Below are 21,508 nucleotides of genomic sequence, written 5' to 3' on the forward strand. Positions count from 1 at the left end.
GAACAAGTAGACATTTACCCAAAAGAAAATACACAAACATACAACAATCACATGAAAAGACACCTCATGTCTCTCATTGTTAGAGAAATGCCACTCAAAGTACAATGAGATAGCTCTTCCTACTTGCAAGGATAGCTATAGTTTTGTTTTGGGTTTTGTTTGTTTTCTTATGGTTGTGTTGTGTAGTTTTTTGTCAACTTGACACAAGCTAAGATCATCTGGGAAAAAGGAACATCAATTAAGAAGATGCCTTAATCAGATTGGTCTACAGGCAAGTCTTCGAGACATTAATGATTGACAGGGAAGGACAAAGTGCTGCTGTACCTCTGGGAAGGTGATCCTGCCTTATATAAGAAAGCAGACAGGGACACTCCTCCACAGCTGGTGGGAGTGCCAAGTAGTACAGCCACTTTGGAAATCAGTATGGCAGTTCCTCAGGAAAATGGGAATCAGTCTGCAACAAGATCCAGCAATTCCACTCTTGGGCATATACCTAAAAGACGCACATTGATACAACAAGGATATCTGTTCAACTGTGTTCATAGCAGCATTATTTGTAATAGCCAGAACCTGGAAGCAACCTAGATGCCCCTCAACTGAAGAATGGATAGAGAAAATGTGGTACATTTACACAATGGAGTACTACTCAGTGGAAATTGGCAGGCAAATGGATGGTACTAGAAGAAACCATCCTGAGCGAGGTAACCCAGTCACAAAAAGATAAATATGGTATATACTCACTCATATATGGATTTTAGACATAGAGCTAAGGATTACCAGCTACAATCCATACCACCAGAAAAGCTAGAAAACAAGGAGGACCCTAAGAGAGACATACATGGTCCCCTGGAAAAGTGGAAAAGAACAATGGAATCTTGAAACTCATAGGCAAATGGATGGCACTACAAGAAACCATCCTGAGTGAGGTAACCCACTCCCAAAAAGACAAGCGTGGTATGTACTCACTCATTTATGGATTTTAGCCATGGAGCAGGGGATTGCCAACCTACAATCCACACCACCAGAGAGGCTGGGAAACAGGGAGTGCCCTAAGAGAGACATGTATGGTACCTTGGAGAAAAGGAAGGGGACAGGATCTCCTGAGCTAATTGGAAACATGGGGGGAGGGGAGACAGAGCTAGGAGAAAGTGGGGGTGAGAGGAGGAGGGGAGAGAAGGAAATTGGGGGAGCAGGAAGGTTGAGTTGGGGAAAGAATAGAGGAGAGCAGGATGAGAGATATCATAACAGAGGGAGTCATTATAGATTTGAGGAGAGATCTGGCACTATGGAGAATTCCAGAGATCTACAAGGATGACACCAACTGACAATCTGGGCAATAGTGGAGAACCTTCCTTGAACGCCCTTCCCCAATAGTGAGATTGATGACTACCTTGTATGCCACCCTAGAGCCTTCATCCAGTGGTGATGGAAGCAGAAGCAGACACCCACAGCTAAACACTGAACTGAACTCCAGGAATCCAGTTGCAAAGAAGGGGTGATGAAGAACAAAAGGGTAAAGACCGAGCTGATGAAACCCACCGAAACAGCTGACCTGAGAAAGGGGGAGCTCATGGACCCCAGGATGATGGCTGAGAGGCCAGCATGAGACTGATCCAGACCCCCTGAACATGGGTGTCAGTGGGGAGGCCTAGGAAATCTATAGGACCTCTGGTAGTAGACCAGTATTTATCCCTGGTGTATGAGTGGACTTTGGGAGCCCATTCCACATGAAGGGATGCACTCTCAGCCTATACACATGGGGGAGGGCCTAGGCCCTGCCCTGGATGATATGAAAGACTTTGGTGATTCCCCCATGGAGGGCCTCACCCTCCCTGGGTATCCGGTGGAGGGTTGGTGAAGGGCGGGGGAAGAGGGCAGGGGGAGGAATCTGGGATTATCATATGAAACAGGTTTGTTTCTAATTTAAATAAAAATAAATTCAAAATAAAAATAAAACTCTTTGGCTCACCAAAAAAAAAAAAAGAAAGAAAAGAAAGAAAAATGAAAAAAGAAAGCAAATGGAGTGAGCCTTGGGAAGCCAGACAGAAAGTAGTGTTTCTCTGTGGCCTCTGCTTCAGCTCCTATCTCAGGTTCCTGCCCTGAATTCCCACCCTGGTTTCCTTCAATAAGATACTTTGATCAAAATGTGTAGGCCAAATAAACCCTTTCCTTCCCAAGCTTCTTTAGGCTATGGTGTCTATCACAGGATAGACAGCAAATGAGGACAAAGGTAAAGGACAATTATTAACAAGGAAGTGGGGAAAGTATAACCCAAATTATTGCTAGTGGGAATACAACATGATACAGCTGCTGGGGAGTAAAACATTTTGCACTTTCTTAACTGGTTAACAATTCTTGTCAGGGGAGATGGCATAGCAAGTAAAGATGCTCTCTACCAAGTCTAAACACCTGAGTTCAATTCCTGGAACCCACACAGTAGAAGGAGAGAATAGATTCTCACAAGGTATCCACTGACCTCCATGAGCACACACACACACACACACACACACACACACACACACACACACACACACACCAAATAAATTAATTAAATAATGAATAATACTTAACAAAGCCAATCCCAGATATACACATATATATATGAAAAGAGATGAAAATGAAGATTCAAAGCAGATTACAGTGATGTTCATAAAATTACTAATGATAGTCAAAGGATAGAAGTAATCCAATTGGCTATCAACAGAAAAAAAGGGGTAAATGATATATAACATATATTACATATTAGATATATACTATATTACACATATCTATGAGAATTCTAATCCATTAAAATGCCTGAGTTTTAATACAGGCAACAACAGGGATGCCCCTGGCAAGCGTGCTTGGTGAAGTAATCCATTCAAAGGACAGATATAATCCCTCTGATGAGAATCTAAAACAGACAGCAACATAGCAACCCGGAGGAGAACAGAGGATGCCAGCTGGGGGAGGACAGAGGCGAGAGAGTGTTTAGTTGGGCACAGCATCAGGTGATTGCAAGGATCCGGATAACGACTACACAAGGCTGTGACTGCACTGCGGGTAAGGAAACACACTAACAACTGGCTAACATGATGAATACTGAGCAATATATGGTTGTATTTCGACCACAGTAAACCCTTCTAAATTTGTTCATTTTCTTGAAGGCTGTTAAAGAAATACCAAAAGGATGGAACAAAAGCTACAACTCTTCTTTTGCAGAAAATTTCACCTGGACTGACTGCAGCATGCCCTGAGAAATGTTGATTATCTAGAAATTTCACCTGGACTCACTGCAGCATGCCCTGGGAAGCAATGATTATCTATAGTGACGAATCCCTAGAGCAGTGTGCTAACTGGGAACTTGGATTATAAGAAAGGTGTTCAAGCTCTCACACAAAAACAGTAACACTAATTGAAACTATAATAAGAGGCAAACTTTAGCAACCAAATTGACAAATACCAAAAGTAAAAGAATACACTGTGTTGTCAGGCTGTGGGCATAGGCCTGTTCATGTGCAATATTTGGAATGTAAACTGGTAAACATTTCAAGGAAGACAATATGGCAATGTACATCCAAATGGGAGTGCATATTCTCTTTGGTTTTTTAATTGCTGCTTTTTTTTTTCAGAGTCTCAAATGGCTGTATAAAATTGCTGGCCTCAAATTTGCTATGTATGGAGATGACCTTAGCTTCTGCTTCTCCTACCTCCACCCCCAGAGTGCTGCAATTACGGATATAAGCAACCACATCCTGTTTATGTGGTGCTGGGGCCTGATCTCATGGCTTCCTGAGTGCAGGGCACTCAATCCCCTGGGTCACAGCATCAGCATCAGCTCCATACATCCTATATGATCAAGGAACTTCAAGATCTTAAATATTTGTAGAAAGGGAAGTTATACACATATAAAGTTGCTCTCTGCTCTTTATTTTGCAGTAAAAAAATATTGAAAGCAGTGTAAGTATCCATGAATTTTAGAATATTTATACAATGATACATTATGCCACATAGAAAAATAGAAAAGTGCAATCCATTGTTGGCAGTTGGGTTTGAATTCTGTAAGATCTTATGTGCTATTAAGAACTACAATAACTGTATTAAAAAAAAAAAGTTAACGACAACAGGAGGCACCAAGGAAAACTGACTTAAAATCTTAAAATGCAGGAAGAGAACAGGTGATTCTAGTCAGTTGCAATTTTTCAAGAGGTATGGAAAGAAGCAGGGGAAAGGAACAGAGAGGGCCGAGAGTCGGGAGCCAAGGACCCCTTTAGCAGGCCCCAGCGGTGGAAAGGGGAAGGATAGAATCCAAGTATGGATCTCTTGCTTTTGTTTGATTTCATCTTACATTGTATTTCATTATTTGAAGGTGCTTAACTGCACACAGTACTTAGTTATGAAACATAACTTTTATGTTACAACATGGTTATGAAACATAAGTTGTGCTGTCTTACACATGCACAAGTACATGCACACATATGATTAGAATCATAGAAAAGGAGACAAAATAGCTGATGTTCAAAAAGAAATAATGGTTGAAATTTTTCCAAGACTTATAAAAAGTGTTAGGTTATTATAAATTCGAGCCAGGACAAATAGAAGTCATTTTAAGTTAAATCATGGTGGCAATAATATGGTTAAACTCAACACAAAAATACAAATCTTTAAAACAGTCTTAGAAAATGAATGTATCCCTGGGGAGAAGAAAGGAAATGGGATGGAGGGTTGGTGGGGTCATGGGAGAATGGGAGGGAGAGGGAACTGGGATTGATATGTAAAATAAGATTATTTCTAATCTAAATTTTAAAAATGAAGAAAAAAGAATGATAGGTGACTTTTGCAAAGAAACATGAGTTATAGATACAGTGTTGAATGAAGATAATTATCCATCCAGAATTATTTACTTAGAAAAGTTTTTTTTTATTTAGGCCAAGTAAAAAGAATGAAAAATAACCTTTCAAAAGAGATTGTCCACAGAATTTCCAGATAGAGAAAATACTAGTCAAACTTCATTAGTTAAAGAGGATATAACACCAGACAGGGAAAAATGTAGGGGACAAAGAGCAAGTGTGTGGTGCAGCTAAGTTAAGACAGTGCTACACAATAACACAGGGACTTAAAATACATGACAGTAATATCAGAAAGGTTTGTAATAGGGAATTGTTGTGTCTTTGTCCTTTAAAGTTCCCGTCTTATCTGACAACTGATAAAAATTCATTTATTATTAACAAATACAGACAATGTATGACAATCTCTAGGATAATTTCCAAAACACAAGCAAATAAGCAAGCTAGTGGGAAAAAGTAGCAATCACTTCATAATCAAGCAACAGGAAATGGAAGAGAAATACCTATAGAAAGCTTTATGTTGTGAGCATTAATAATTAAATATTTCTATAACTAAATATTCTACCAGAGATTTTAGTATTAAATAATAAAGATGAAACCTGACTATATGTTGTTTAAGAGAAACATGCTGAAAATATAAATGGATTAAATGTTTGATGATAAAAAGATGAAAAATAGCACGGATGAAATAATTACTAACACCACAAATCCTGGCATCTCTGAACTGAAAGCAGGTTAAGCTGTACTCAAGGCCAGATGCCAAAGATAAGGAAGAACATTTCAGATTACAAAGTATTTTAACAACTAAGCATAAAAAGATATAATAAGATGAACCTCGGGTATCTCGGAGGGAAAAAGTTTAGTAGCATGAAGAGGATGAAGAAATGGATTTTTATTTTTATTTTTTGCAGATGTTTTTTATTTGAATTAGAAACAAGATTGTTTTACATGTCAATCCCAGTTCCCTCTTTCCCCCATGCCCCCCCCCCCCGCAACTAAAACCCTACCTATTACATATCCTAACTGTGCCTCAGGGAGGGTGAGGCCTTCCATAGAGGGTCATCAGAGTCTATCATATCCTTTGGGATAGGGCCTAGGCCCACCCCCGTGTGTCTTGGCTCAGGGAATATCCCTCCATGTGGGATGGGCTCCCAAAGTCCACACCTATGCTAGGGATGAGTACTGAACTACTTACTACAGGAGGTCACTTAGATTTTCAAGGTGTCCTCACTGAAACCCATGTTCCTGGAGTCTGGATCAGTCCCATGCTGGTATCCCAGCTATCAGTCTGGGGACCAAGAGCTCCCCATTGTTCAGGTCAGCTGTGACCTTAAAAACATCTTCATGAAAATGATAGATGTCCTCAAAGAGGCTATGAGAAAAATCCCTTAAAGAAATGGAAGAAAAAACAAATCAAAAATTAACATGTGGTCTACCACAATATATCAGTCTATGATCTCATACAACACAATTAAAATATTAATTAATGGAATTAATATATTTATAAACGCCTCCTGTTGTATTAAAATTAAAGAATATTAATCTGCATAGCCAGGGTCAAAGAAGAAATCACAATGGAAACAAAAATATTTTGGGCTGTAATGATAATGAAACATCAAATCTTGGAGAATGAAGCTACAGCCACTCTTCAGAAAAATCCAGCGCATTAGATGTACGTTCTGAAAAGTTGTTTTTTAATCCCTAAAAGTAAATGAGTCAACTGTTGATCTCAAGAAACTGTGGAATGACTGGTTCAAGAAGAAAGTGGAAAGCAGCAATGAGAGCCACTGCCAATGAAACAGGAGACAGGAAGAAAACAAAAAGACACAATCTAATGAAATTGTTGTGTCCCTGATGATATTGCTTATTACAAAAAAATGAGATGAAAAAAGGGTTAAAAATAACAAAACTAGAAATAAGAAGAACGAACATTACAGTTCCAGTGGACTTTAATACATAATTAGAAGGTATTATGGACAACTGAATGGCAATAGATTTGAAGATCTTAATGAAATGAAAACTTGCTAGAAATGTTTTAGTAAAACAAAATTTACTAGAATGGACTCAAGAAGAAATGGACATTTTGTCATATATATTTATAACATATATAAAACAAATACTTTTTTATTTAAAAAGTATCAAAATCAGCCAGGCAGTGGTGGTGCACGCCTTTAATCCCAGCATTTGGGAGGCAGAGGCAGGCGGATCTCTATGAGTTTGAGGCCAGCCTGGTCTACAGAGCAAGTTCCAGGCCAGGCTCCAAAGCAATACAGAGAAACCCTGTCCTGAAAAAAAAACAACAAAACAAAACAAAAAAGTATCCAAATCAACGAAGAAGTCTTGGTAAACTTCTACTATATAATGTCAATGTATTATAAACAGTTTCAGGCAACAGCAATAAGAATACATTTCAGTAGCTATGTTATAAGACTGCTATAATATACCAAACCTTGTCAACCTATTACAAGAAAGAAAAAAGTGACTCAGTATATCCCACAACTATAGGATCTAAAACTCTAATATATTCACAATTGAATCCAGCATCTAAGAGAATTTTATTCTAAGAAAGTGGAGTGTGGATGGCTAATGCCTTCCAAAGTTTGCTCTCCAGGGTGATGTTTTGGGGGAACCATGGAGCCAAGTCCAGGTACAACAAGCAAGCCTATGGCATGCAGATCCGCGTGGGAAAGCAGAAGACCTGACAGCATGGTTGACCAACCAACCAAAGAGCAAACTGCAGAAAGGAGCCTTTCCTATGTTTGACAAGGTAGTGCTGAGACAACAAAGGAATCAGGGACTGTACTGAGGTCTCCCAGGCAGCATCTCACAGAAGCTGAGTTGAAGGACATGACTACTGAAGTCCAAGCTGATGTAATTTCACAAATGACTTCTCTAAAATTTTGTCAGTGATGGCAAGAACACTGGGAGACACAGACAGTGAAAACGGATATGTTCCATGCAGTTGGGAAGGACAGAAGTGGCTGGGTGAGTACAGAGAGCTTTGCTGTGTGATAGAAAAGCTTGCGGGGAAGTGAATAGATGAGAGAGTGATGAAATAACCAGGAAAGCAGACACCAATGGTGTTTATCAAGCCAACTGTGAAGACTCTGCACAGAACAAGAGCAGAGTGAAGACACTGTAGAGAATGGGTTGGATTTCTTGAACAAAATTTTTCATTTTGGAACACTTTTCTCCTACTGTCAAACAATATGCATGTAAAGCTATTTGGACTTCATCCCTCCAACTTTTCTCTCCTTATTTTATGAAAATAAATACTTATTTTAGAAAAGGCTCAAGTAACATGTTGCTTGTAGACTATTTTGGATATATCTAAGCCCTTTCCACAACTACACATAGATTGAGTTGGTCAAATGAGGGAACATTTGGGGCTGTGGTTTTGAAGTATTTTGGGAGAGTTATCAGAGTGTTGTTGAAGTGTGACAGTCAACAATGTATACATACAAGGTGGCTGTGTTACCCAGGAGCTCCAAAGCTCTTTTTCAGAGTTCTTTTAAACTTTTTTAGTCATTTGAAGAAAATCCACTGAAGGAGCTAAGAGATGGCTCAGGTACTCCACATAAGTGTAAAGACCTGGGTTCGATCCTGAGACCCATGTAAAAAGCCAACAGCAGCTCACACATATAATCCTGGCATAAGGCAGACAAGAGGATCCCTGGAGCTTGATAACCAGCCAACCTACCAAGCAAGCGCCAGATCAACTACTGTGACATATACATGGGAAGAGGGGAGGGAGACAGAGACAGAGACAAATTGAGCAAGGCGAATGTCTCCCAAACAATACACTATGTTAATGGAGCTTGAAGCTCTGAGTTAGTATGAACTTCTCTTTCCTCCTATGGGCTGCCACTAAATTTAGGACATCTTGGAATTTTCTTCTCACATAGTTGATGAGATTTAAATTAGTACAACCATTATAGAAAACAGTATGAGGTTCTTCAAAAATTAAAGATAGAACTACCATATGATCCAGCAACCCAATTTCTGGGTATGTAGTTAAAGGAAATGAATTATTACCACGAAAAGGTCTTTACACTCATTACAGCATCACTCACAGAAGTTATGGAATCATCCTAAGTGGTCATTAGTGGATGAACAGATAGAGAAAGAAAATCCAGAATCTTTTTATGCAGCAAAGTATTACTCAGCCTTAAAAAAGAAAAGACATCCTATCACTTGGAGATGTGGGGATGAACTCAAAGAGCATGTAAAGTGAAGTAAGCCATGACCAGAAAAACAAATCTCACACACAAGTGGAGAAAAAGAGTGGCAGAGTATTTCCCGAAATCGAGAACTGGGGGAAATGGAGAGGCGTTGACCAAAGGAGCCAAGCCTTCAACTATCAGAAGGAACATTTGGGATAAGCATGGACAACATGATGGCCATAGTCAATAACAATGAAACTGACCAGATAGATTCTAAGTGTTCTATACACACACATACACACACACACACACACACAGAGAGAGAGAGAGAGAGAGAGATAGATAGAGAGAGAGAGAGAGAGAGAGAGAGAGAGAGAGAGAGAGAGAGAGGGGAGACCATACAAGTAACTGTGTTAGGTGACTCACAGTGTGAGCCCAGGGATGTGGCAGTCATTAGAGGAGTGGACTAAGTTCTGATAATTCACTGTTGGTCTATGATGACCACTCATTTTCCTGATATCCTAGCAATGGCTGCTGAGAATATCTGAAGGTTCTAGAAGACGCTGACAATCTTTTGTCACCTACAACAGTTACTGTAGGATCTAGAAAACAGTACTACAAAGGGTGGGACTTTGACATGCCAAGCTGGAGAAGTCTCAGAACTGAGGCCCCTCTGCTCTCCTCCTGCCTTCTTTTCTCTAGATCATGTTTGCTCCTCTTTCTCCTCTGGTGTACATACAGGAAAGACTCTCTGAAGTGCCTTCATTTCCCTAGATATACCTCCAAAGAATACAATGTTTTCAGTCTGATTGAAAGGCCTTCTTCCAAGAAACACTAAAGGCAAATCACAGAGGAAGACATTGAAAATCTAGCATCAACTAGGAGCTCAGAGAGCTTTGAGGTTAGTATTGGTCCCTTTGGCTTGTTTCCCCTTTTCACCCTAATAGTAATTTGATACCCTCATAACATTGTCTATGCTCTTGCTCCCATCTAGGTCTTCTCTGTATGATGTGGGTCTGCAGACTGTATCATCTGGCTTTGTGCACATATACAACTCAATCAATCTGGAAGCCTTCCTTCCTGACAACCTGTTTGTTGTTGGTTTGTTCTCTACACTGAATTACTGAACCTTCAGAGAAAAAGCCTAAACTTCCCCAGGATGCAGCTCCACCTTTACGTGCTGACTAGGAAAAGCTTGCAGCTTCTCAAATGGATGCAGAAGCCCACCTGTGGCCCACAGAGCTAATTGGAAACCCAAAAAAAAAATTCACAGCGCTTCATGGGATCACATATGTGGGATCAACCCTGGCTGTACCTGCATCCAGATGCATCCATTCAGAGGGAGGCTGCAAGGGAGTTGAGCTTCATGGCAGTGAGTCTACCTGGGTGAGAGAAGTCAACCATACATCCTCCCCATGACCTTGACCATGGGACTATGTTCATGGCTGTCCAGTGTTATTCCTACCCTGGTAGCCTTCTTAATTGATCTAGATGTATTATATTTATCATTTAGGTTTTACATCTATAGTCAGCATATTTAAACACTGTATGTTATGAGTTTTGTAGATGTGTTCAATTACATTCATGATCACATGCAATTATTCTTTTTCCCATTGTTAGTCTACCTCATAAATATCAGAGTTGAAAATGAAATCAATTCACATGACCATATCCCATTTGTTTATGGTCTATCTATACCATATTTTATTTATACCTTAACCTTGTGATCATCAGTTCTCTTCAACAGAGTGTGTTCCTGTGAATGTGACATTTGATAAAAGAAACCATGGCCTCCATGGTGCCTAACTATAGTCAGGGAAACACTATTTTAACAAACTAAAATTGAAAGGCTATAATTAAAGGCTCAAATTAAACTGTATCCCTTTCTTTGTGAATACATTTTATATATCTAAAGCCTATTCTTTTAGATATTTTACTTAATATCCATTCATATGATGGATTCTCATCAAAACCATTCTCCATTCCTCTTCAACGCCTCCACCACTTTTCCCTTCATGTTCTCTCTTATTTAAATGTGTTTCTCTTTCAGTCTCTCACTCACACCTTGTCATTAGAAATGTTGTTACTTTCCGGTGATGCTCTCCACCTCTTCCAGGCTACTGTTGCCTCTCCCCTATGTTTGTTCTGTTTATAGCAGAAAATAACCTAGAATCAATCACCACCCCTACCCCACCCCCTATAACCCAAGCTGGCCTAGAAGCTGAAGTTCTCCCTCCCCTCTCCTTTTCTCTCTCTCTTCCCTGCACCTCCTACTACTACACTTTTCCTCCTCCTCCTCCTCCTCCTCCTCCTCCTCCTCCTCCTCCTCCTCCTCCTCTCAGCCTCCTCCTCCTCTTCTTACTTCTGCTTTTTCCTCCCTGGTGCTGGCTTCCAGGACTGAGCCATCACACTTTCCTGTCTTAACACTAACACAGCCACAAACCAAGGAAGTAGAGAATAAAAGATTGACAACAATATTTTCCCGGGGAAGTTTTTTTTTCTCCATTTCTTTCTGTGATGATGAATTTTGATTGTCAAATGGAGAAGAAAAGGGAACAGGGAAAAATCTAGATGAACACTAGCATTCTTCTTTGTTTACCTGCTGACCAGGGTCACAGACCAAGTCATTCCTGCCTCCATGCCTCTCATGTCAAGATGGACTGCATTCCTCTCAACCATGAGCCAAAATAAACCCTCCCCCCCACTCCAGAAGTTGCGTTTGGTCAGGAGTTTGATTGTAACACGAACAGTAACTAATACATGTGACAGTTGTATCTGGAGTACTTTCACTAGTACTATTGCTTAACTGTTTTCTGACCCACTGAAAAGCATAACATATGTCTCAAATGATAATCCTGTTGATAATGTGCATTATTTATCCTTCGAGATTCTAAATGAACTCAGCACAACCCCACTTGATGTACCCCATAAAATAGTGCAGCTTTTTCCCCAAGAGCCTGGGGCTCCCCAATCAACACTAAGCTCTCTAGTTAATACCAGTACACGTATACTGCCACCCTCAGGCTTCTGATTGTACCTATATATGGAGCATAGAATCAATCAACTGTGTTCATCAGGCTTCGTATACACTCTGTGATGTATTCTATTGAGACACTCTTGAAGAACAAGTGTCTGTGTACCCTGATTCTTTGACACATCACCAAAACCAGAATAGGTTCTGCCTAGTGGGCAGTACAAAAGATTCCTACCTAGCATCCACTCAAATACATGATGAGAAATGAAGGACCCAGTGAGGGACTGAGAGATCTGTATAGAAGCTCCCTGGCCATTCTCTGGGCCATCTGGACAGTGCTCACAGAGACCCCTCTTACCCTACTTTTTACTGTCTTCTCTCCTTTACTGACACCCATAACAACTATCCCCATCTGTAATTGGGGTTGGTCTCTTTTTGGCCATTGTCATCTATTGATGGAAGAAAGCCCGCCTCAATGGATTTGTTTTTGAATAGCATCTGGAAGTTAGGTGCCTCCCTTGGAACCACATCTGACTCAAAAGAAAAATGGTCCCCATCCTGACTGTCTTGGAGACACAGCTCTTAGGACTCAGCTCCTCGATCTGCAGCTAGGCAGGGAGTTCTATCCAGTCTTCCAATTTTGGTCATCTTGGAATATCACACACAAGCCCCTTCTGGCTCAGGCTACAGTGTCAAACCCTTCAGGCTCATCTCAGGTTGCTAGGCTACAAAGACATAGACTCCCTTCTTCCCACTGGGAAACAGTGGCAGCAACAATGAACCTTAACAAGTGTCTCCAAAATTCTACCAGCTGAACTCCTTATCATCTCCTCTGTTTTAGCTTTAAGGTATCACTATAAGTGTTCAAATGTCTCCTACAAGTTCTGAATATTGAGGCATGACACACTCATACTAAAAAACATATCCATGATCTATCTGAAATCCAAACTCAGGTGGGATGCACCATTTCCCCTGGCAATTACATACAGCGGTTATAGATCTTACACTGAAGTAAAGGTCACCTTTCATTTTTACTTATTAAATGATACGAAAGTGTATGCTCTTACAGCTATGGTAACACCAAGATTATCCATGCAGTGTACAACACCACACATTCACTCTGTTTTACATGTTTCAATTATATCACCTTTGCTTTTTACTCTCACTCTAGACCCAAGCATTTGTCCAGGACATTTTATTCATTTTTATACTTTTATCTACAAGAAGGATCCAGAAAGACCTATTGTTTTTCTAAAATTCAAATCTTTAGAAAACTTTTTAGACTGTAGAAGCAGGAGTTAAGAATACATTTCCCCAGCATTCCTGAGGCTAGCAAATCTGTGAGTTCAAGGCCAGGCTGGTTTACATAGCAAGTTCCAAGCAAGCCAGGGCTATATATAATAATAATAAATTTCAAAATCTCTTATAAAAGTCATCTTATTCAACGAAGTTAGTTGCTTAAATATTTTCTACTGTACCAAGCCTATGTTCCCTTACTGACTGTCTTGGCCTGGCTAATTAGCATTGCTCAAAAACTTTCTACATAGAGATCACCGATACTCCAAGATAAGGGGTGTAATAAGGCCACATAAATCAGGGATCGGCTTTAAGTGGTGCCTTCCTTGTGGCTGCATTAAAACAGCTCTGAACATGTACAGAAATGAATAGCATTAACATCCATGAAAAGTAAAACAAGGGGTTTGGTAACAAAATGAGAGAATTTGATCCTTTGGCACAAGGCTTCACACAACAGGAGAGGACCCCTTGTGAATTGTTGTCAAGAAGGAAAGAAAACTCTAAACTATCAATCAAGATTGTAGAACTTCTGCCTCTTCCATACCACTTGATGCTCCCTTGAGGAATGCATGGATGCTATCATCAGCCAGAAAGGCAGCAACTTGTCATTCAGTAAGATCCTGGTATTTTTAAAGACATCCAGACAGTGATTTCTCATCTCACAGATCCCTATCCCTGTCTACATCTAGAGAGAGTAACTCTTCAGAAAACACCTGGGCAAGACATAGGCTGTGGGCTACCAGTGTAGTAGTCTCCATAAATAAAGAACTATGGGCCAGGGAGAAGATGGAAATAGAAGCAGTAAAAACCAGGGCTAGAGTTTTCCATGCAGTCCATCTGTTCCATATGCTAGCACGCCGGCAGTGGACGTAGGAGTGGATCCCATTTCTGTCTGAGAGAGCAGAAGTAGACAGGAAATGTGTGAGCTGCCGGGCTCACCAACCTACCCGCCATCTGTGTCTCCAGCCAAGAGACTCAGCCACTCTGCCAGTGGTCAGAGCAGAGGGGCTAAGCACCCTCCCACCTGCTTCCATCTAAGGATGGAGCAACCCCAAAAGGAAAAGAATTACAGGAAAGGGGACCTTCTGCAAGACTTGGGAGGAAAAGAACAACAGAAAGAAACTTGTAGAAATCTTTGCTTAGGGAAGTAAAACTATTTAGTTTGTATTGTCATTGACAGAGAGATGCTATAGAGAATGATAAAGGAGGGAGCAAAACAATGGACATGAAATTCAGAGATTGGATTGAAGTGTAAAGCGATAGACTAACATGGTTGACCAACTAAAAAAACACCTGGTAAATCAAAACTCAATTTGCTCTATAGACGTTGTAGAAAGTACAGGAAGGGAATGGACTGGAAGAAGATGCTCAATGAAGCAGGAAAGAATGCTTCCAATTGGGAAGATGGATAGACAGATGGATGGGTGGGGAATGCCATCTGGGTATGAAAGGTCTCTGAAGTTCATAAGTTAAAGGCTTTGTCATCAGCCTATGGTGCCTTTGGGAGTTGGAGCCTAGTGAATGGAAGTCAAGTCATTGGAGAACCTTACAAAGGACACTGAGATTCCAATCCCTTCCTCTTTCTCTCTTTGCTTCACAATACAACAGCATGAACTGACATCCTTTAGCTGACATTCCCATCATGAACTACAGGGTTATAACAGACACAAAGCCTGTCCAAGTGACCATAGATCAATACCTCTGAAACCTGAGTCAAAACGATCCTTTTCCTTTTTCAAGTTCATTGTCTCAGCTATTTTGTCAAGGTAACAGACAGCAGAAATACATACATACATACTTACATACATACATAATACATACATGATGGAAGATAGATAGGTAAGTAGGTATATAGATAGGAGATAGATAGATAGATAGATAGATAGATAGATAGATAGATAGATAGATAGACCAAAAAATGGACAAGGGCCATGTAAAACCAATTCACAGAAAAAAATTCAAGTAACTAATAGTAATAGAAAGATTCTCCTGAGCTGCAGAGAATGAGGGAAAGGCTGGTGTTACAAATGCCTTTGTTGGCTGCAATCAGACAGTGAATGAAACCTGTGAATACCCTTTGACTTGTGCCCATCAGAAGCAAAGCAGAAGGAAGAGGAGTAAGAAGCAGAGACAAGTGCCCAGAGGGGTGATGTTGCATCTAAAAGAATGCAACCTGATAAAACTTTAATAAAAGCAAACCCCAACAATTTTACTGCCTTTTAACTTTTCTACCATTTTTATTTTTAACAATCACATTTTAGTATGTATATAATTTATAAAGTATCATGCATGAATATCATAAGGGATATTATTTTTAAGCATCCATAATTCTATTTCCAGAGGTTTATATCTATAGTTATCATTGATATATTTCTTTTGGAACATTTTCTTTTTTATTCTTTTTTATTTAATTTTTTATTTAATTTTTACAAATTACCCACCATCCCCTTCCCCCCTCCACTCCCCATAGAGGGTAGAGCCCTCCACAGGGGCTCCCCAAATTCCACAACATCATCCTGGGCCAGGCCTAGGCCCTCCCCCATGTGTCCTGGATGAGAGCATCCCTTCACGTGGGATGGGCTCACAGGGTCCCTTCTTTTTTTTCATTCATTTATTTAGCTCATAAATAAAGTCATGCACAATTATGATACCCAATACAGTATATTCACAATGGCATGGCTAAATTAAACCAATTAACATGTTATATCACACATATTCATCATTTTTGTTTTGAGAACACTTAAAGTATACTTTTAAAATATAGCATATTGTTATCAGTCATATTTATCATGCTCTCAGTAGACCTCAAGACTTCACAGAATCCATGCCTCTTGTCCAACTGCAGTTTTATATCCTTAAACCAATCGTTCCCCCATTGTCAAAAACCCACATTGAAGCCTAATAGCCACAATTTTGCTCTCTGTTCCCATAAGTTCATCATTTCTAGGTTACACATAAAATTGAAATCGTGTGACATTTGTCTTCCAGTGTGTCACTTATTGTTTTTTTGGCAAACATATAACTTTACTACTTACTAAAGATGAAATCAAATTTCCATGCACAGGTGAGCACTCACTGAAACACCTTGGATTCATCACATATTTGAGTTTCAATTAATATATATATTATATATATATAAATATATATTAATTGAATATATATATATAGAAAGAGAGCAATAATGGCAATATGTTATGCATCAATAGCAGCAACAGCTTTTTCAGGTTCTGAAGTCATTTGAACAAAATTGTAAAGACATCCAGCACACTCCATTTAAAAAGCAAAAAAACAAAAAACAAAAAACAAAAACAAAAAAACAAACAACAACAACAACAAAGTAAAAAACAAAATCCCAGAAAACAGCGCAGTTCTGTTACTCTTGTGGTACTTGGTACCATTTTTTTTTTTAATTAGCTTCTCAGTCATCATCTGGGAGGAAACCATTCTGAGCAACATCAATAAAAATAGCTCTGATAAAGCAAGGTCACTACTATGTATCATAAAGCAGGTCCACATATGAGTGAGTACATATCATGTTTGTCTTTTTGTGATTGGGTTACCTCGCTCAGAATGGTTTCGTCGAGTTGCATCCATTTTCCTGCAAATTTCAAGATTCCATTGTTTTTTTTTCTGCTGAGTAGTATTCCATCGTGTAAATGTACCACATTTTCTCTATCCATTCTTCAGTTGAAGGGCTGCTTCCAGTTTCTGGCTATTACAAATAGTGCTGCTATGAACATGGTTGAACATATGTCCTTGTTATATGAATATGCTTCTTTTTGGTATATACCTAAGAGTGGAATTGCTGGATTTTGTGGTAGACTCATTCCCATTTTCTTGAGGAGTTGCTATACTGATTTCCACAGTGGCTGTACAAGTTGGCACTCCCACCAGCAGTGGAGGAGTGTTCCTCTTTCTCCGCATCCTCTCCAGCATAAACTGTCATTGGTATTTTTGATTTTAGCCATTCTGACAGGAATAAGATGGTATCTCAGAGTTGTTTTGATTTGCATTTCCCTGATGGCTAAGGATGTTGAACACTTTCTCATGTGTCTTTCAGCCATTTTAGAATCCTCTATTGAGAATTGTCTATTTAGTTCTGCACCCCACTTTTTAATTGGATTTTTTGGTGTTTGGGGGACTAGCTTCTTGAGTTCTTTGTATATTTTGGAGATCAGCCCTCTGTCAGATGTGGGGTTGATGAATATCTTTTCCCAGTCTGTCGGCTGCCGTTTTGTCTTGCTGTCTCCTTTGCCTTACAGAAGCTTCTCGGTTTCAGGAGGTCCCATTTATTAATTGTTGACCTCAGTGTCTGTGCTACTGGTGTAATGTTCAGGAAGCAGTCTCCTGTACCAATTAATTCAAGGGTATTTTCCACTTTGTCTTCAAATAGGTTCAGTGTAGCTGGATTTATGTTGAGATCTTTGATCCATTTTGACTTAAGTTTTGTGCAAGGCAATAGGCTTGGGTCTAACTGCAGTCTTCTACATGTCTGCAACCAGTTATGCCAGCACCATTTGTTGAAGATGTTCTTTTTGTTCCATCGTATAAATTTGGATTGTTTGTCAAAAATCAGGTGTTCATAGGTGTGTGGGTTAAAATCAGTGTTTTCAATTCTATTCCATTGGTCTACCTGTCTATTTTTGTGCCAATAACAAGCTGTTTTCAGGACTATAGCTCTGTAATAGAGCTTGAAGTCAGGGATGGTGATGTCTCCAGAAGTTCCTTTATTGTATAGGGATGTTTTGGCTATCCTGGGTCTTTTGTTTCTCCAAATAAAGTTGAGAATTGTTCTTTCAAGGTCTATGAAGAATTGTGTTGGGATTTTGATGGGGATTGCATTGAATCTGTAGATTGCATTTGGCAAGATTGTCATTTTTACTATGTTGATCCTACCTATCCAAGAACATGGGAGATCTTTCCATTTTCTGGTATCTTCTTTAATTTCTTTCTTTAGAGACTGAAAATTCTTATGGTACAGGTCTTTCACATTTTTGGTTAGTGTTACCCCAAGGTACTTTATGTTGTTTGTGGCAATTGTAAAGGATGATGTTTCTCTGATTCCTTTCTCGGCCAATGTGTCATTGGTGTATAGTAGGGCTACAGATTTTTTTGAGTTAATCTTGTATCTTTTGGAACATTTTCTATCCACAAGTGTTCTTTCAAATCATTAGGTGTTTTTTTATGTTACATTGAATTGATGCACCATAATGATTTCTAGTTTATCCCCATTATGGAAAATGTGTATTAAACCCAAATTTTGAAATTACAAATAAATAATTTTACACAATCTCATTAACATTTCTAATGATACTTTAATTATGCATTCATAAGTATAGAATGATTATATTTAAACATTGGTAATTCTTATTTCTTATTACTCCATTGCTTCCATGAACAAATGCACAGATCAGAATTTCCTTGTATTTCATAAGATCTCCAACTTTTTGTTTTTAAGTGTATATCATATAAAAGGTGAAATACTATGAAATCATTTGTATTTTCCTTTTATTACTAATACGTTTTTAAATTTTATATTGTTAAGACATCTATAGTCCATGCTTAAGCACTATCTTTTCAGGAGACTTGGGCCACTCCAGTGAAAATCACCATCCACCTACCCCACCCTCCCTCCTACCTCTACACTCTCGGTGTCCTTCACCTTGTTTTCTTTTCAATGTTCCATGGCAATGACGATCTTCCACTGGTAATGCATAGCTGTGAGGAGAGTTTTATATAAGTTTTACTTAAGGATGTGGCTCCTGATGGGTAGAGCATACTCCAGTGGATAGCCACACCCAAGAGTATATAACCAGCAATAATTAGAATGGGTAGATTAAAAAAGATAAAAGGACAAAAAGTTGAACCAGGATGGAATGATGAATGGAGTTAGGGAAAGTGTGAATATGATCAAAATACAATGTACGGTATTCTCAGAGAATAAATAAAAGTATATTTTAAACTGTTTTAAAACAAAAGTATATTTTCTCTTAGTTCCACGTTTTACTTCTTTTATATTTAATTCATTAACCTGGAAATTATACATAGCACAAACATTGGAAACAAACTTTAAAGCTTTAATTTTTTTTTTTGTAATTCCTGCAGCTTCACCCATTCTTGTATTTACATGTGACTGCACTTTTATTTTACACTAGTTTTGGATAGTAACACCTTCTGATAGTTGGATGCCTTCTGGTATCTGGTAGACTATTCATACATATGCTATGTGCAGGGACTGGTTCCAGGACCCCTGTGGATACCCAGACCTGTGATACACAAGTGAAAATGGTATGCTAGTTACATATGATGTGACCACATTCTGTTGGATTCTTTGAATCACTTCTAGAAAACTGCCAAACTTAAAAGTCTTGTGTGTTCAGAACAGATGCAAATTTTTCATGTTTTTGAACCATGGTTGTTTAAATCTGTGGATGTGATGCCCCTGGCTTCAGAGGGCTGATATATAATACAATTTTAAGAATTATAACTTTAATACATTTTAAAAACTGAACTACTAGCTCCTCTAATTAATCTATATTTTTATCTTTCTTTTTTATTTTATCTGCCAGTGAACCTTAAAAATAGTTTGCCAAGTTCACAATTGGGATTTGTAAGGTTGTTGCATTTAATTACTATATTTATACTACCTACAGCTAATGGTGTCATTCAGAAGCACGGCAAATCTCCTAGTTTATGGGTCTTCTATAGGTTGATTTTTAAGACTTGATTTAATTCATACATGTTTTAATGCAGCTTTTTCCTAAGTTGTTTACCAAGTTTTTATCATATTTTACCTGTTTGTTCATGATTTGTAATCATTTGCAACATATTTGTGTTTTTAGAGTTACATTTTTTTTGGTTAGTTTAACAGGTTTGTGTAGGAGATTTTCTTGTATTTCCAAGAGTTGATTACTAATATTTTAAAAATACAATTTTTCACTTTCATTCTTTTTTATTTTATACTTCATACATTGCCTTAAATTTTACAATATAATGCTAATAACTGTGGAACCAAATGCATTTATTTCCTTATTTAACATCTGTAATATGAAGATTCAAAATTGTTTTTGTTGCAGGGTTCTGCTAACAGAAAGCTTGATGAAGGTCCTCCAGTGGCATCCCTGATCCTCGAGTGCATAGTGAATAGCAAAACAATACTGGGCACACTGTTCAGGGAACAGAAAGAGAGAAAGTGAACTCAGACATGGGAGGGGGGAGCTGCCATCCATGGCTTTTGAGAAGTAATACTATGTGATCTGACTCGCAAAGGTGATAATAACTTGGCACCTGACTGAAAATAGAGCTGGTCATTTCAGGCAAAGAAGAATAAGCAAAAGTAAATGCAAGAGACAACTAAGCGGGAAGGGTTGACATGAATTGTCAAAAGCTAGGAAGTGGCATAATAAGAGGAGTATTTTAAAAATGCCATCCTGGCTGCATCATAGAGAAAACACAGCAGGTATGAAGCAGACTTGGTACCAAGAGAAACCAAGGCAGCTTTATTCTCAAAGAATGAGAGAGAGAGAGAGAGAGAGAGAGAGAGAGAGAGAGAGAGAGAGAGAGAGAGAGAGAGAGAGAGAGAGAGAGAGAGGAGAGGAGAAGGGAGGGAGGGAGAGAGAGAGAGAGAGAGAGAGAGAGAGAGAGAGAGAGAGAGAGAGAGAGAGAGAATAAGCTGAACAAGCCCTGTAGCTTTATTTTACTAGAAAATAGATTTCTCAGAGCTCTCTACCATATATTCAAGAACTTTTTATGACAAATCTACATTCAGTGATCCATTTATATTCAATATAAAAAAAGAAGGGGCCAGTGAGATGGTTCAGTAGGTAATGGCACTTGCTGACAACTTGAGTTCTATACCTGGAATCGCCACGTTAGAAGAAGAGAATAAAGTCCTGCAAGCTGTCCTCTAACTTCAAGGCAGGCGTGTGTGTGTGTGTGTGTGTGTGTGTGTGTGTGTGTGTGTGTGTGTGTGTGTGTGTCTGTGTGTCTGTGTGTGTGTGTGTGTGTGTGTGTGTGTGTGTGTGTGTGTGTGTAATATGCACATATAGATAGATGGATGATGGATAGATAGATGACTGATAGATGATAGATAGATAGTTAGATAGATAGATAGACAGATAGATAGAATGCAAAACAGTGAAAAAGAAACAGAGACATGGAATACAGAGGCCCTTTCTCTGCATATTACAGTTTCCTGTTTATTTATGTGTCTTACAACAGGAAACACGAAACGACTCATATTACAAGTA

The sequence above is a fragment of the Cricetulus griseus genome, chromosome 8 (genome assembly GCF_003668045.3).
Source record: "Cricetulus griseus strain 17A/GY chromosome 8, alternate assembly CriGri-PICRH-1.0, whole genome shotgun sequence".
Taxonomy (NCBI): domain Eukaryota; kingdom Metazoa; phylum Chordata; class Mammalia; order Rodentia; family Cricetidae; genus Cricetulus; species Cricetulus griseus.